Consider the following 18,011-nt stretch of genomic DNA (forward strand, 5'->3'; position numbering starts at 1 on the left):
TACTCTTCCCACTAAAGGCACCTCAGCTGTCCTCAGCCTGTTTTCTTCTCTCCAGAAGTATCTGGCAATAACACTGACAATTATTGTTTAGCTTTTATTGCACTCTAAGGAGCACAATATGTATTTATACACATACACAGAGAAAAATAGTTATCAGATTCCTTCAGGTTTTCACTGAGCTGGTTTTACCTGTTCACTTGGGTTTTTTTTATTTAATGGTCCAACTGATATAAACATACTTTGCCAAATGCCTTACTGGGATGCTTCCCACTACCCCAAAGTAAAATAAACATTATCAGTTAAAATTTAGATCTGTTTTATATGCAGTGCTTGCAAGAACACTGAGAATAGCCCCTCTTAAATGATCATCTTTCAGCTGTACCCCACTTCCAATCTATCCACTGCAGCCCCTTTTTCAAAACTACAGGCAACAGTTTTCCGAAGTTGCAACACCAAACACAAGCTTTCAGAGGGTCATACGACATGCTGCAGTGTAACCAAATATTTATTGGTACTCCCAGTCTTGGTAATGTTACCTTCAGTAAGAAAGGGTGGGACAAACAGCTTCGACTGCTCTTACAGCTGTCAGTAGGACTTCTGAATACAATACGTTTCCTTCTGATCACAGACAGATTTAAGACACAGGTACTCGTAGTCACACAACACAAAGAGAGCTGGCGTCCGTGACAGATAACAGTACTTGAAGAAGATTACTGCTATTCAAACTGCTCACATAAAGTTTGTGTGGATAGCTTAAGGGATAACAGATCTACTGAGCAAAAAGGTTTCCAACTAAAAGTGTGTGTACATGAGATTTTGGAATAGCCGTGCTTGGCGTTCCAGCCCCAGTGGTGTGCAACAAGCTCCTGGCTGGCATTAGTCGGACAGATCTCAGCAGAGAGGAATTTGCAATCTGAGGATGCAAATTCAATCAAAGGATTGCACGAAGTCCATGAGTTGTACCAGGCTTGCATGATGTATAACTCTTCTGTTGGATGTGTTCCACTAAGCCACTTCACTGGCCTACTGCACTCTCTGGATAAAATTAAGTGTTCGGCTGGCCCTGTTCCCTCAGTCATAAACAACAGAAAGAACAGCCATTAAGTCACCCGCTCCTGCCTCTCCACAAACCAAGCAACCATCTGGGACACTCCACTAGGAACCATCCACAGCCAAGAAGGGCTGGAAGCAGAGGGGGATTTCAACCATCAGAATAGCAAAGCAATGGGAAGATGCGCATGTGAGCAAGTAACATGAACTTCTGAATAACACCAAATGCAACAGCTGTTTACAGCAGCAGGTGATTTTGTTTCAGGATTTGGAAGATCCCTTCCAGCCCTCCCTACCTGAGGGAAAGGAGAAAGCCTGCCTTCCCCCAAATCAACATCACTCACCATCTGCAAGGCAGTTAGATTCATCCAGGGATTTGCAAACTAGATGCTCAAAGTATTAATTTTAAGAACACTTTTACTCACGAAAAGTATTTTTTTGAGCAAAGCAAGCCAGTTTAAAACAAGACAATCCCATGCTTGGAAAAACAGCTTGTTGTACAACCAGTAATTGGTGTAAGTTTTACAATCGTCTTATTTTTGCTACACTAAAGATTAAGCTGGCTGCCAAAATATTAACCGTGGGCTTCCTCAAAGACCATAGCACTTCCATGTTAAAGACTATATTCTATTTTAAAATGTCAATTAAGTAATTTGCTAAAGACTGTATTTTTCCTAGAGTTTTAGATGCCTAAATTTATCCTTGATTCATAGAAAAAGTGTAAATCTTTCTGAGCTTTGTAAGCACAAATGAAACTACTTTAATTTAGATTTTCTTACAGCGTGTACCTCTGCAGCAATATATGCGTAGTACAGTGGAATTAAGAACATTTTCATAATTATGGTGATTTTGCTACAGATTAGTATGTCCAATAAAACACAGCAATGTTCAATTGGGCAGCCATTGGGGAAAAAAAATAAAAAGCTTAAGTTTCAGATGAACACATTTAGTAACCTAGAACAACATGCTAAATGATCAGTAATATAAGAGATACTCTGCTTATTCTACCCATTAAGAACATAGTCAGCTGTTAATCCAACTAGATTCTAATTCATTTTAATTCTTGATCAGCAGAGGACATGAGAAAATGGAAGTGAGACACAGAGTTATTACATACAATTTTTTGAGAGAAATTGGGTTTGGGGAGCAGAGTTACATAAATTTTTTACTGCACTGCAAGATGCATTACTCCACTCTTTGGTACAGAGAATACCAGGATAAAGCAGTCAGAATGCTACAGTTTGAGATATACCCCAAATATAACAATATGTACTTTGAAAAAAAAGTAAAATAACAAACCATCACCCTAAAAATACCCCTAGAGGGTTATGGTCGTCTACTCACTAAGATTCAGAACTTTAGACAATGTTATTTTGCTCTTAAAGTACAGATTAACCATAAAAAGAACAGGGAGGAAGCAATGTTCTTTCTTCCCCTTAACCTCTCCCTTACAATAAGTATTTCCCCTTCACACAACTCCCACTAAAGTCACTAAGGCTCATCTAGGAACATGTAGGAACTCGTCTTTTTCAAGACCACCAGAACATTTCATGTTATGAGATCCCACAATCCCCACCCCAGCACTTAAAAGCCAAGTGAATAAATTGAGATTTGTCTGACCTTAACAGCCCAAAGACCCCCAGGGCTCTCTCCAAGTGCACAGGTTGCCCATACCTGGAGAGGGCTGAGAACAGCAGTGCACCCAGAGCACCTCCAGCGAGGCTTGGGCAACACCCAGAGAAGCCCCAGAGGGGTCATGACCAACCCACAACCCCTGCCCACAAACAGTCAGTCACCTTTCACAGCGATCCTCCTCTCGTGGCTCTGCCCTCTCCCCTCCTCCCACACTGCACAGAACCACCCCCATGCCAAAGCTCCTTTCCACGGGGCAGCTGGGCCACATTAAGGTCCATAACTCCAATCCCATCCCCACACAAAGGGACGGTAGCCCCTTTACCTGAAGGTCATCCTGGCACCAAGGGCAGCTGAGCAGAGCCTGGCAGCCCCGCGGGATATCCCCAGGCAGAGCTGGGGGGCAGCCAGCCCAAGGGTTGTGTTACACTGCACAGGGAGCAGCAGCTCACAACAGGGCTCAGCTGTGCTCTGCTCCCACACCTGATGCCCATTACTCTGCAGCAGCCAGGGGCGATCCCCAAGGATGGCTCCCAGCCCAGCCCCACCTGCCCCAGGCTTCCCTCGGTGCCCGGAGGCACCCGGCAGTGCCCTCTGCCAGCCCCTGGAAAGGAGTACAGCTCACCCCGAGCTACCCAGCAGTGGTGCAGGGTCCAATTGACTGCAGGGGAAGGGAGGGAAAGACTGTTTTAACCTCAGCAAATTGATGAATTAATATTTTATATTGCATCTACATCTTCTGTAAATGGATGCACCAAGGTGATAAAGCAGGCAGGCAGCAAGAAAGAAAAATCTTTCACAAAATCTGGACAGCAAAATAACTTGCTCAAGGCAAATTTAATTAATATTAATTTAAATGAATGCCAAAGAATGGTGGGGGTAGGGGGATTGGCATGACGGATTGTCATCGTTCAAGAGAACAGAAAACCAGTGCTTGGTTCAACACACATGGCAGAAGAATTTTATTCAAATTGATTAACCAGTATCTTCTAAGTAGCTTAAGGTTTGTGTCTCCAGCCACTTAAGCAAATAGGATTTTTGACATTGATTGCAGCAACCACAGGAATCTGCTTTACAGACTTGCTCACTGCACAGCTGTAAAACACTGTAGTTCTCAACAGTCATTTATTTGACCAGACATTTTCCACTTACTCCTGGAGAAAAGGCATCTAAAAATTCTCAACAAAACAACTGAGGACTACCTAGTTCATACTCTTTCGGCTGAAAAATCTCCCTGTAAAATCTTAATACAGTCAGTGAAAAAGTAGTACTGAAAGGGATTTTTAGACGTGGCCAAAAACATTCCCCTACCTCAAGGAAGGATTAACTACTCTTTGATATTGCTGACAGATGCTTGTTTCACTTGTTCTTTAAAAGTACCCATGGCAGAAATGCCATATTTCCACATTAAATGTGTGCTATGTTTCACTTTCCCAGTTGTCATCTTTTATCCTACCTAACTGAAATCTGATTTGCCACCTTAATTTTGTCTTTTCTATTGGGCTATTCAGGTTATTCCCTTCCTTTCCAGAGTGGCCTTCTCTTCCTTTCCCTGGAAAAAGGAGTTGTGGCTGTCTCTTTCTAGAATAAATAAACCCACACTCTCATACCTCATGTTTTCTACATCCCTGTTCTTTCTCTACTTTCCATCTGACCTTCTCCACATGGTCCAGCTCCTGCTTGATGTGCAGTGAATGGAAAAACAGAAACCTTTTCCCAGCCTAGAGCTTATCAATTACCTTTGTACCCTGAAGTGCTATGGCCTGGTCTCCCCTGAGATACTTCTAACCCAATCCGAAGAAGCTTGTGGCAGAGTATCCTGTGCCCAGGGGACTGCAGCCCAAAAAGGCAGTGGGCATCAACATGGATACAATTTTTTAGACTTTTGTTATGAGGCAAAACTACTAAAAATATTTTTCTGAATACCTCTAAGTAATGCCATTACACCTTGTACGCCCTAGCAAGCACTCCTAAATGCTCCTGTATGCTAAATGCAGCAATCCTGGATTCCGAGCACTTGGGCCTTAAGCACAGTGAGTACCCTTTGTCTTTGCCTGTCATTATTCTTCCAGTGTGATCTGTGAGGTGCACCTGAGCAGCAAAGCATGGTCAAGAATTGCTTTGGCTTCACAGTGAGAACGAAGGGTAAAAATAGAAAGCATCTTCTAGAATAAGAAAATAAAAAGAGGTTATATGCAGTCCATGCCACAAGCCAAAGAGCTGCAAAAAGAAATGTCTAAACAACTGAATGACAAGATGGATGAGGTAATGCAATATGTGATAGCAAGCAGAGTTTTCTTTTTCTTGCTCCCCTCCCCCCCCTCAGTCCAGGGCAAAGAGGAAAATGCAGGTGTTATCCTCTGTTTCTCTCATATCATGCAGCCTACAGGTTTTATTATGATTTTTCATTATGGCCTACATCACCACCACAGAATACAGCTTTTCTGAAAAAGGTGTATATATTCCTGTCACCTTCCAAATTCAAAGCTTCCAGTTCCAGAAATGCGAATCCATCTGGACAGAAGAAAAAATAAGTGTGATCCTGCAGAATATGAAGCATTAAAATTCTTTGTTACTTGTGTGCTTATACTGATCTCTCCTAGATGCCCTTCAGAGGTTTTAAGAAATAGTATTTCACCAAGTAGACTTCCAAGCTCAGGCTGCATGCTAGTAGGAATCTACGCCTACCCTTAGGACTTCCTAGAGAGAGATTGCCGAGATTGATGTAGACACCTTCCAAAGTAGATACGTAATAGTATAAATGATAAATGAAGAGTACTATATAACCACATCAACCCTTGGAATATAAATTGTGGAATTGACTATGGACCCGATACAGGATCCTCTTTTTCAGTTTCCTCTCAAATGCAATCCTAGTTTGTAATCATTTTTTGCAGCACCTTGTAATTCAGGTGTATTTCATGCTGAAGGAGGGGGAAGCAAGGTTCACAGGGAAAATGTGTCATCATTGCAGTCAACCATCCTGCAATAAAGCATTCCACACCAGTCATCCCTACTGTCTGTAATTCAGCATATACTATCCTTGCAATAAAGCAGTACCTCTGTCTTATTCTTTCTGTGAGTTCTGTACCATGTTACCAGCTCTGTGCCCCAATGCCAGGAGCAGGAGGGGGCAGAGCACACTCACAGGTCACTCAATGCAGGAGGTCATTTTCTGGCATTCTTGGCATGGCAACTGCATGTTCATCTACAATGACTGCACAACCAGAGATGGGGCAGCATGTATTAAAGTGTATTTCCATTCAAGGCTCAGTGAACAATTAACAACCCTGAAATGATACTATAGTTCAGTAATTCATGCAGTTTCAAACACCTCAAACCATCTGTGTTCAGACACATTAGAGCTCTGCTATTAAAACTGTTCTTATCAGTAGTTAGCTAATCCCATGATATATCTGAGCAGTGAATTTAACAGTTTAGAAACAGAGTCAAAAGAAGCAATATACAATTTTTATTTCAACACATTTCTCTAATTGTTAATTGGACCTTCCTGGACCATGCAGATAATTAGGTTATTTTTTCCTCTCATTTTGTGATATCTCCACTTTTGCATACACTGTGCCTGGGAGAACACAATGTTCCAGCCAGGAAAAAAACAGTGAAGGATGGTAATTAGTGAAAATAGCAATGCAGAGTTGTGACCCACATCACGAACATTAACAAGTACTCAGTAAAGAGATCCCACTAGAAACAACCAGTTAATGATTGCATGAGAAGTGCCTTAAGTTATTCTGCTTGAGAAAGTGCGAGTTACTGAACAGGATAAAGTGCTTGCTGGCAAACTGAAAGTAGGACTTGCAGAGAGGTCCCCACCCAAACCTCACATCAAGTTTGACATTTACAGTTTAATATGTTTGTACACCGAAAGGAGAAAAGCTGCTTCAGATACAGACAGCGTGTCTGGTTTAGAAAGTGAAGAACATCTAATTTCTTTTTTTCATAAAGTGAGGAAATCACATTCCATTATAAGAGTGAAGTAATGATATCTGTGTATTTTTAAGATACCTGTATATGTTTTAGGATGTTTGCGTATGTTTTTTAAGAGACATAAAACTGTTCCTTGGCAGTTTGAATATTGGACCTTTACTTGGGAGACTGTTTATTCCTGACTCTTGATTGAGTTCATTTACCATTATTCTCATCTTTCTGTAAACTTTTTCCACAAAACCGAAAGGAGAAGGGTGGTACAGTTTTGTCTGCTTAGTAGTGACCCTCAACTCCAGGAAGCTCAGGTTCAGCTGTTTTGGATGCACACACATAAATTTCAAAACTTTGCTCAAGTTCTGGTGTCCAGTGGCATTCAAAAGAATAGTTATGCCTGAGCAGAAACCTCTCCAGAATTCTTGTTCATATGAAATTCAGGCAGCAATTTACTAACTCTTTTTTTTCCTTCTTTTAGTTTTTCAGGATTACCCAGCTAAAATGCTCAAGGACAGCAGTACCTCTCCTCCAGCCCAAGGCTGGTTGAGGGGGTGAAGAGGTGCACTCAGTGTGCAATTTCACATCAGAAGAATCCACATTCAGCATAAAATTCTGACAGAACTATCCTCCATCAGTGGCAGGCCTGAGATCATTGGGAATGCTTTTTAAAAAAAAAAAAAGAACTAGCAAGTGTTGTATTTAGTCCTGTAATATAGTGCCTAGGTGATACACATATGATTTCATCTTCTAAAACTTCTAACCTTTATGAAGATTTCACAAAAACTTCCTACAAGTATTTTATTCATCCATTAGGTTAGAAAAGGCTAGATACATAACTACTAAAAAACAGAGTGCATTGTAAAATGAATATGCTTTTAAAAACTATTTTTAAAAGCAACAAATAGATTTCATACTTTTAATAAAGGAAATACATTGTAGGAGCAACACTTTATAGGCTAAAAAGAAATAAACAAGTAATATGATTGTTACCCAAGTCACACATTTATGATCCTGTGTGACACTGAAATACTAACTGGGAGACAAACATTCTAATTTAATACAGCTTAGAAGAAATGCCTTGATAATTAAGAAATTATATAAATTTTTACACAGTCTATCACAAACAGCAATAACAAATTTACTTCACATGTTTTTTCTAAGTAACTTGCTATAACATCTATAATCCCTTTAACCTGAATCGGTCTGTATCTGTAGAGATAAGAGGAAAAAAAAAAAAAGAATAATATGGAAACATATTAAAGATTTCATTCAGCTTTCCCTGAAGGCTTCCAAGCAGTTTCAATTATAGCTTTGTCAAACTTAACACTCTCATGGTCCCTATACATGTTGTTTCATATATTTATATTTCATGAAATTACTGACAGAAAATACAGACCAAAGTAAAAAGTTCCTAGCAAAGCATGACTGAAGGCAAGCTTTAGATAAATTATACATCAATTATAATTCTATTCTTGTAGCTATTACTGATACAAGATATTCATGTGTCTGAATAAAACCCTCTCATTGGTGCAATTTTCCAAGTTGTGCAATTTTCCTGGTTGCACTCCAGGGTGCACCCAGGTAAAAGGCAGAAGTTGTGGGATTTTTAGTTGTGCTCAAATTCTCCAGGGGCAGGTTTTTTAAATTTACTAAATACCTCCTTTTTAGATACCTAAACACTTTTAAGAATTAGATACATCCCCAGCTTCAGCTGATCTTTAGTTCAAGCCAAATCCATGCACTTTTTCTAATGTTTGGTTTTACCCCTTCAGAGATGCTACTTAACTGACAGCAAAGTGTATTTGGTAAGGCTTTACATGCAGAACACAGGGTAAATCATTGCCAAAACCTACTGGAAGACACTTGGGAGATGACAGTGGTAGAATTTCATTGTATAGAGATAGGCCCTGTAGAAAATTCATAGACTGATAGAAAGAGCAAGCTTAATTAGCAGGAATAGGTGAGAATGGCAGAAAAAGCAAGCCTAATTAACAGGAATAAGTGATGATATTGTTCTATGCAGCTACTAGAATCTGAACAATGTATGCACAGTTCACTGTTTTATATTTACATAGGTCAGATACATACTGTACAGACTTGGTGCTGACTTCATTAATGTTTGAATAAAAATTTAAAACATTTGGGGTTCATAGGTCAGAGTAATTAACTTAGAAAATGTTTGGTGCAGGTTTGCAGGGTGCTCAATTCTTCAGTGAGAGGTACCTCAAAAAGACAGATGCAGTGAAAACATCATGGAGAATATTTGACAATGAGATACTTATTTTTATTAGCACTATAATATGCCTTGCTTACTATATCAAAATAGGGGGGAAAAAAACTCTGTTTTCATGTCAAATTATGATCCAGTTCTTGTCAACAGATTAGCAATTAGGCCAGAGAAGCATATTGATATTTGTGTTTTACGGAATTAAACTGCACTATATTTACCAACTTCAGTGCTTTAAAATATTGACAAGAAAAGATGGGAAAAAATTATTTGTTATCCCATCTGCCACTCAAAATGTCAAGTCTGAGCAATGCCATTTTCCAGTCTTTCCTGATATGTGAACATCATCAGATACTGTTTATTTTCGCTTTGTGATGGCATTAAGAAAGAACAGTCAAAACTGCAAAGGTCAAGTTGTTCCTTCTGGTTTGTCAAGCTGTTTAATCCTCTTCCAATGGACTTAGATTTTGGGAGAGATGTGGATGCCAGCAGTTCTAAGACAACTGAAAACCAGTTCTGACATTGAAAAGCTTTTGGAGGAAACAAAACTGATTGATCATAGAACAACAAAAAAAGTCATGTTATAAAAACTACTAGGGATTAATATAATGGTACATTTGTCATCATATGTTACTGGCAGTTAGCAAGGATGAGTATGGCAATAGGGACCCATTAGGCACATTAACAGAATGGCTGGACCCAATTTAAACAGTGTCTATCAATATCCCTGCTTTGAGAAATGACCCTTTTTGCACTTCCATGGGAACATAACTTTGCATTAGTTCAAATGATATCTAATGGTGGTTTGGAATCCAAGGTTTAAGTCACAGTCCCATAATAATGACTGTGTGTGATCCATTCAATAACTGTAATGTGATTATAGTCCATATATTGTGGCATAATAATATATAGACTATATAGAGCTGGTACTTGGATTTATTAAAGGATGATGACTCACCTTTATTTCCCTATGAACAAAACTCACCAAGTTCTTTGGAGCCAGAAACTGAGAAGGACACAGGTTTACATTTACTTTCAAACTACATCATTTGGGAGAACATTGCTGAAAAACTACCTTTGTGTGTGATATCTGACATGAAGCTTAACAGAGATGCTTGCTCCAAAAATATTCTTCTCTTGAGGTTTGGTCATTACTGGTTCAGAGTAAGAAAATTCTGTGGTTAAGTGATTTTATTTTTTTTTTTAACTAAACTTTATTTATTAGAAACAGCTTACGACTTGGAGCTGTACAGACAGATGGCAGTGGGTTGGAAAGGTTAGCTATAACTGCCCCACAAATCCAGGACATGTGTACTGATTACACAACTCTAGGTTGTCCATATTGCTGTATTTTGGGGGTAAACACACATATATCTGCAAAAGAGCATTAGCAGAGCCAATTATTGCTAGCAGCATATACATTTAGTGACAAAAGAGTGCGAATTCTGTAGGCTCAACCTTACAGACTCATTTGCAGATGGTAATGAGGTGGAAAATTAAAAAAGACAACAGTATGTGCCACTTGCTAATTCCAACTATTCAAATAAGTTATTTTACTTGTCTAGATCCAAAATTGTCTTAGCCAGAGATCACCATGCTCCAGATTTAAATCACAGAAAGTGTGCAAATGTAAATTATTGAAATTTGTTTTCACTTAGGGCTGTTTGGTTCATCTTTGAAGATGTGCAAGTTATTTATTTTTATTCTATTAGAACAATATCACTAATGAGATGTGAGCAGAAGGGAGAGGAAGCATGCAGCTGAAGTTATTGTCAGAGTCTCTTCTGGTAGTGCTATTTCATATGTTCCTAAGAATAGAATAACAAGTAGATCCATATAAGTTAAGAAGTAAAACTACAGTTTTTCTCAGCTCACTTCACATAACAAACATGTTCGCTGTAAAGTCCAAAACTACATGTCAAAAAAAGCAACAGGTTTGTGATTTGACTAAGTACCTGCAACCAAAGAAATTATGTATTAAAAAACCACCATATTTGTATTTCAGTACAGTAACTGCTTCTCAATTACTTTACAGAATTGGGCCCTTGGCTGAGAAGTCATTGGTTCAGTACAAAGAGGCATTTTGTCTCCATTAGCCAAGTGGCTGGGTAACAAGACATCTTTTCTTTCTTCAGATAGGTCTCAGAGGCTAACACACGCTTTTTTCAGCTCCTGGGCAGTGGCAGAAACAGTCCTTACCACCAGTCACAGAAACATGGACCACTGTTCTCTGTGCCACAAGTATACCCTGTGCTACAGCTTCCGAGCCCAATACAAAACCCAAGGAAATAGTTTTTACCAACTCTCATGGGCTCAGCTTCTTCCTGGCTTGACTTGCAAGATTTAAGGTTGCATCTGACCCCTTGTAATATACTTATCTTTGTTGGTGACTGACACAAGACAAATGCAGATTTTGTTGGTTTTAATTTGCATATTTTCTTCCAAATGTGTGCATGGGTCTCAGTGCTTGAACACTGCTAAACAGCTCCTGTTGATTTAGACACTGAGAGCAGAACTGAAGGGACTAAAATGGATCAAAAATATTAGGTTCACCCTTTAAATACTTCTCCCTTTTTTCATTTAAAACCATGAAAGATAAAACTGAAAAAGTGCACGTAACATTTTTCATTGACGTTGTAGTCTTTCCAAGCCCTACAGATATGGTATGACTTTAAGGACACAGCTACTATTTTTTTGCCTTCCAAGCAGTCATGATCTCAATGGAAGTGACAGTAAGAGATGTTCCCACTGAAACTGTGTCTTAGGAGATAGAGCTTTATTGGAAGAAGTTCAATGCACTTTTGACACAATGAAAACACTATTAACAGTAACTAAAATATATTCATAAAAGCAGTTTCTTTTCAAAAGCAAAATCTTTGGTATTTACAATGTTAAAGGAAGAAAGAATGTCTGTGGCGCTTTACACTGACATTGTGCTCCCCTCCCTGAAGCCCTGCAGATGCAATGTAACTCTAATGGCACAGTTATTTTTTTCTCTTCTAAGAAAGTTTGATCTCAGTGGAAGTGACACTGAGAGATGCTCCCACTGAAATATAAGAATTTCATGGATTTACCTATGACAGAGTGAAAACAACAGTAAGAGTATCCCGGGCACATTCCTAGTAGTGGCTACTTTTCAAATGCAAAATCTTCAATAGCTTAGACTTCAAAGGGCAGTAAATACTACAGCTAGAGGAGAGCCTTAACATATTTTGCAAACTGAGGATGAACAAACAGGTCTGCCATTAGTAGGCGTTATTATATTTTGAAGAGAAGGCTAATAAAGTTTCCCAAATTCAATATAACAGAACAAAAAAAAAAATTCATCCCATCCCTGGTCTCTGTACCTAAACTCTGTGGTGGAAAAGATCTCCATCAACTGTCTCTAATAAAAGGATGGTGTTTCTACACCAATTACAGAAAGCAGAGGTCAAAGGGATGGCAAAATAGAAACCTAAGATACAAGGTGGCCACCCCAAAAGTCACTAAATCTATCATCAAGATCACACTCTGTGGTCTTAACCTCCTAGTCTAAAGATTACTTCATGCAACTTCACCTCCCAGGAAGGAAAAGATGGGGAGTATCATTCACTTTTCTGTGCCCTGTCCACAGGAGCTACAGTCACGCTACGGTTATGGATCGTGCTTCTTGCAGACAAAGTGTTTGAAAATTTTAGCAGCAACCAGCTAATAATTTTTACTGCATAGGCACTAATTGAAATTTCTGCCACAAACTCTTGAGAGTAAATTATATCCCTGGTAAAAAGAAAAAAACCCACAACTTATATCACTAAACTGGAACAACTGTCAAACGGCCGTTTTCTCCCTTAATAGATGGGAGAAAAAGAACATTAGAGGTTCCAATCAGGAAAAGTAATAAAACAGCTTTCTTTTAACCCTTCTGCATACACTTGGATGCACATTTGAGAGGAACAGACGTGATAAGATACAGATAAGGCCTTTATGATCCTCTAAACTCTACAGCCAGGAAGACACGAGGGTGCTTGTGGATGTTGCATCCAACTGCTCTGCCCTCAGCCCAAATGCTCGCAGGGCCAGCATGTAAGAGCTGATATGCACACAGGTAACCCCAGGCACCAGGCTACAGCCGGAGTTTTAAGTAAGGGTTTATTTTCAAAGCCAGAGACCCTAATACGCTGCAATACATCACTGAATGCTCATGCAGCCAGGAAAAAGCAAAGCGGGAAACCCGTTTTGGTGCTTTCATAGTAACACCTTTCTCATGCACACAACTTTTCAAGGCTGTTTTCTCCCCTGTGTTTTGTGGCCTGCCTGACTCCCAACAGGGACTCCTAGGCATGTCTGTGAGAATCTTATCTCTCCTTGAAGTAGGGGAATTACTTCTCTACAGACGGACAGACAGAGAGAACATACACAGCACTATTCAGGAGAAAGAACTGTTTTCCCACGCTAGGTCCTCCCAAACCACAGAAACTTCTCTGAGCAAATATTCTTATCTTTCCCTCCTCACTAAAATCTTCTGTTTTCTTCTCCTACACAGCATCCAGTTCCTGTTAACAGCGTCTGTTCACTACATGGTATGCCCTGCCACATCCCTTCCCTCCTTCTGACATACTGATTTCTAGGATGATATTCATAATCTTCCTATTTTTCCATGTGTAAAGTTCCTCAGGATCACGTTTTCAAAGAGACCTCAGACTGATTGCTAATATTTCATCAGCAGCTTTCATGTCTGAAGCTCCGTACACACAAAATTCTTCCCATATTTGTACAAATCAAAAGATCTTGCGTCAGTCAAGCCATAAAGGAGCTCTCTGAGCTGCCTGCTCCAACAGCATCAGTTGTTTGAAGTTCACAAAGCAGCTATGTCATGTTCTTTGCTGCTGAGCACTGTGTGGGAATTCATTGTCCTCTAGTTTTTCATGCAAAAATTTGATAGTGGAAACTATCAGTGCAGAGTGTTGAAAAGGGAGATTGCCAGCAGCACTGGAACAAAGATCATTTTGTTTTTGCACTTCTCTTTCCCTACCTTCCAATCCTCTTCCAACCTTCCTACTTATTTTCTTTACAATATTTTGTTTTTTACACTTACCAAAAGGCTTTTTTACATTTACTTTCGAAAATTTGTTTACTCTCCCATTATTGATCTTGTGAATCAAACAGAGTCCTTGGAAGGACCTCTTTAATGAACAGGTTGTTGGTAAAAATTTTCAACGTTTTTACCTTGTTTTTATTTTATGCTAAAAAATACATCTGTACAAAATGGAAATCTGAATTTCCATAATAAAATACATCTGTGTTTTGGCAGGAAAAAAAAAAAAGAAAAAAAGCCATATACAAGTGTTTGTTGCATTACACTGGAGAGCTGTCATTTTAAAGCCCAGATAATATGATACAGCACTGAGTGATACCTTGTCTACTGATCATCAGACACAAATCTCAAGATGCCTCTTTGGACTCAAGCTATAATCATGTGTTCAGAAAGCAACAAAACAAACAGTGTTTTGTGCTTCAAGTACCAGATAAGCTGCACTGTACAAATGCTGGGCTACCTTCCAAGCTTCCACAGGTGGCAAAATGGAATTGCAAGCAAGTAATTGTCCCATGGTAAGGCTCCTCTTTCAGTCTGCACCCATATATTTCCTTGTTTTTATCTAGCTCAACAATTTAAAGCATAACTTTTAACTAGCTATTTTTAAAAGAAATTATTTTAATCATTAAATGCGCTACTTTACAAGCTGGACTAAGGAAGAGCAATCTTCTGATTCACTCATTCATTCCCATTCACAGATACTTTTGGACTAAGAGGGATTGTGGCTTCCCAAGGGACAGCTCAGTGTCCCCCAAGGCAAAAATTGGTCTCCCTCATCCCATGCCAAACTAATCCAAATCTTTCTTGATTTTTGTGCCCAGAGTAACAGATAACATTTCCTTGCCACAGGCTAGAGTTGTTGGTAACATTACAGAGTGTCACTGAGTGTCAGTCTGCCATTAAACAGACTAATACCTCATTCTGCACAGCACTCAGCAGCTGTTTGATTTCAAATACAGTCGCAAATATTTGTTGTACTGAGGTATCTGCAAAGAGTTCTAATAAAATCAATGGAACTGACAGACAAATAAGGAATTACTTGCTCATCATGCTCAGAAGTATCAGAAAATGGCCAAGAAACAGCCCATGCTTAATAAAGGTATTTCTTACCCAAAATCCTTACCATAGTTTGGAAAAATCTTTGTTCCTTATTACTAATAGAGAAGAAAGCCACTAAGACCTGGTAGAAACAAACTGAGAAATATTTGGCTTCTCTCCCCTGCCTTCCATGCCAGTTACTTCCACAACCTACAAGGCTGTCCCTATAAAATTTCCAGCTATTTTTGCTACCAGCAGAGATGCACAGGGTGAAGCTTATCCACATCAAACAGCCTCCTCCAGAGTTTACCAGTCACGCATTTTAATGTGTTTCTGTCTTTCTAATCAGCTTGGTTGATCTCTGGGTTTTTGCATCTTGCATGTACCTGTACACATTATGCTGCTAGTGGTTTATTGAATTTATGAAATTTCTTTACCCTGGTGGACCAGTTGATGAATTTTCTATTGATAATTTAAACGCAGTAAGTAAGTTTCATCCATCATTTCCTTATTTATCTCTGGAAGTGAAAGCAATAGTCACAGGGTCTTTGAAAAAAAGAGTTGTGACCTGACCCTATGCCTCCAATGAAAAATAATAATGAATTGATAATAACAGGATTTTTCTTAGGAGTATGAGACCTGTCATAGTCTGGGCTGAAAAGAAAGTTCCATTAAATAGCTTGACAATGATGCAATATTGGTTGAGCCGATTGTTTCTCCTTCAGGAGTTATAAATCAACAGCATGGGCCCAGATTCATGAAAAAAGTTAAAATCTTTATCCGTTATGAAAGATTATTCAAAGGATTTTTGTTATGTGTTTTCATACATTATTTTACAATTTAATTTATATTAATTCTTGTTATCAAACAATGAAGAATTACCATTTCATGTTCTCTGTATTACAGCCTGTACAACTGCATAATGAAAAGGTACATTTAGAAAGAAACAAATTCTTGTTTCCATCCTCCAGAGAGAATAATATCCAGACCCAAATATATGCTATTTTACCTGATTGCAAAAACAACTTGTAGTTTAAAAAATTTCCTCTGACATTTTTCATGATTAGTTTTCAACAGGCATATGGGGTTTCTATTTTACATACATATAAAAGTTCACCTCTTTGCCAGCAATGAAAAATATCTCCAAAATAATACAAAATGAATCCTCAGTGGTACTTTCATGAATCACATGAAACTGCGTGCACGGAAGGATATTTTCTGGGATGTCAGAATCTCATTTTGAATGCAAGGAAAGACACTGAAGCAGACTCTGTTTCCCTCCAGCATGAGACTGATCCTGCAGAAGAACCTCAGACCTAAACAAGGCAACTACCAAGAATACAAATATTTTTCCTGCTCTACCTATACGACAAAACCAAAAAAAGCAAAACTTTCAGCTTAAAAAGCCTCAAAGAAAGCAACAGTCACAATAATAGTCTTTCACACAGCAATTCACTGAAAGATCTATAAAACAGTTGCTCATGAAAGAGAAAGAACAAATGGTAAATGAAGCTGAGGCACTTTTTTGGGACAATGCCAACACAACCCACCTGCCTTGGGGCCTGACTTATCCAGACTTCACGTTTCAGGTTAATCAGTAAACTTGGAGGCACAAGAATGCAGAATTTGAACAGAGTTTCAATTCCAATCCTTCCAATCCACCTACTGAAGGTGGTAATGTCCTAAGGTCCTATTTAGAGCCAACACAATTTATATAGTCTATCTTGTGACCGGACTTGGTGATTTAACCACACTGTTACTATTACTGAACTCATCCAGAACTGATGGATTCCTATAATTTCCTGTATGAGTGATATATTTATTAATCAGTAATTTATAGAGAGTTTTGTCTGTATCAGGTGTTGTTTTTTCACTTAAATGGTTTCTTTGTCCTTCTTGGTGTTTCTCTAATTCACTCTTATCCTCTTCAATTCAATTTAATTAATTTTAAATAAAGGTGATTTAATTAAATCCTATTAAAAAAGAGCAAATATATCCTACCTCATCTCTCTCTTTTTATTGTTTTAAACTAAAGAAACAAAGCTTTACACACAGTCCTTTTTCACTCACTTGCCAAACTTGCAGTCTTTTTTCAAGTGTCAGTTTTAATTTTCCTTCATTTTGAAGGACCAGAAACTCACTAAAGTTTTGCAGATAAATGAGACCATTACTGACACAACGATGCCACTGCTCGTATGTACCTGTACTAGTCAGAAGTCTGAGTCCATAACTGTGGGAGCTTCAGTGGGCACAACTCAGTATGTGGCAAGGTGCACTTCTAATACAGCAGCAGTTACACTAGTGAGCATTGCAAAAAGGAGTTTGAAGTGGAAAGAGTGAGACCTGTTTGGTGTCCCTGTGAGGAGAACATCTTACAAACTAAGCAGGAAAAGACTGTTTATGCTCAAGGAAATGTTTCAAACAAAAGGTGCAACCATTTCCTCAGCAAATTGTGCAGAGAAATCTTCTTATCCTTTGGTTCTCCTTGCTCTGCAATCACCTTCTGCTTCAATCCGCACTGTGAGGAATATGTATGAGTGCATGTGTAAGTGTACTTATTTGTCATTGTCTGTGGGCTTTCAGAAAATGTTTTTGCTTAATGCAAGCATTGCACCTTTGTGTAAAGGCACAACACTGTTTAGTGCTGACCATTCTTCTGCATTACTTGCATTTTTTATTTTATTCAGAATCACACTGTATTTTCCAGGGTTTTTTTCGTCCAGCACAGCAAGCAATTCTGATTCTTTGTTTTGCAAACTAAGTCCACTGAGTCATTATATCACCTTCTCGCCAAAACTTCTATGCTCTCCTAATTTAAACAATCTTGTTTCTTCTAAGCCACACTTTGCAGCAGTCTTTCAGCTACTTTGGGTGTTCTGATCCCTGATACAGTCTGTCCTCAAATTAGACACTCCACGAATCTGGAAGACATGAATACAACCTCACTAACTCCTATGAAACTGCTTTGGTTTTTATTCTGAGAATGCAGTATTCTTTAAGTCTCTAAAGTGTAGTCTGATTTGTTTTTTTCACTTAATGTAAGCTGCA

The sequence above is a fragment of the Pipra filicauda genome, unplaced genomic scaffold, assembly GCF_003945595.2.
Source record: "Pipra filicauda isolate LSUMZ 115617 unplaced genomic scaffold, ASM394559v2 scaffold126_size2276778_pilon, whole genome shotgun sequence".
NCBI lineage: Eukaryota > Metazoa > Chordata > Aves > Passeriformes > Pipridae > Pipra > Pipra filicauda.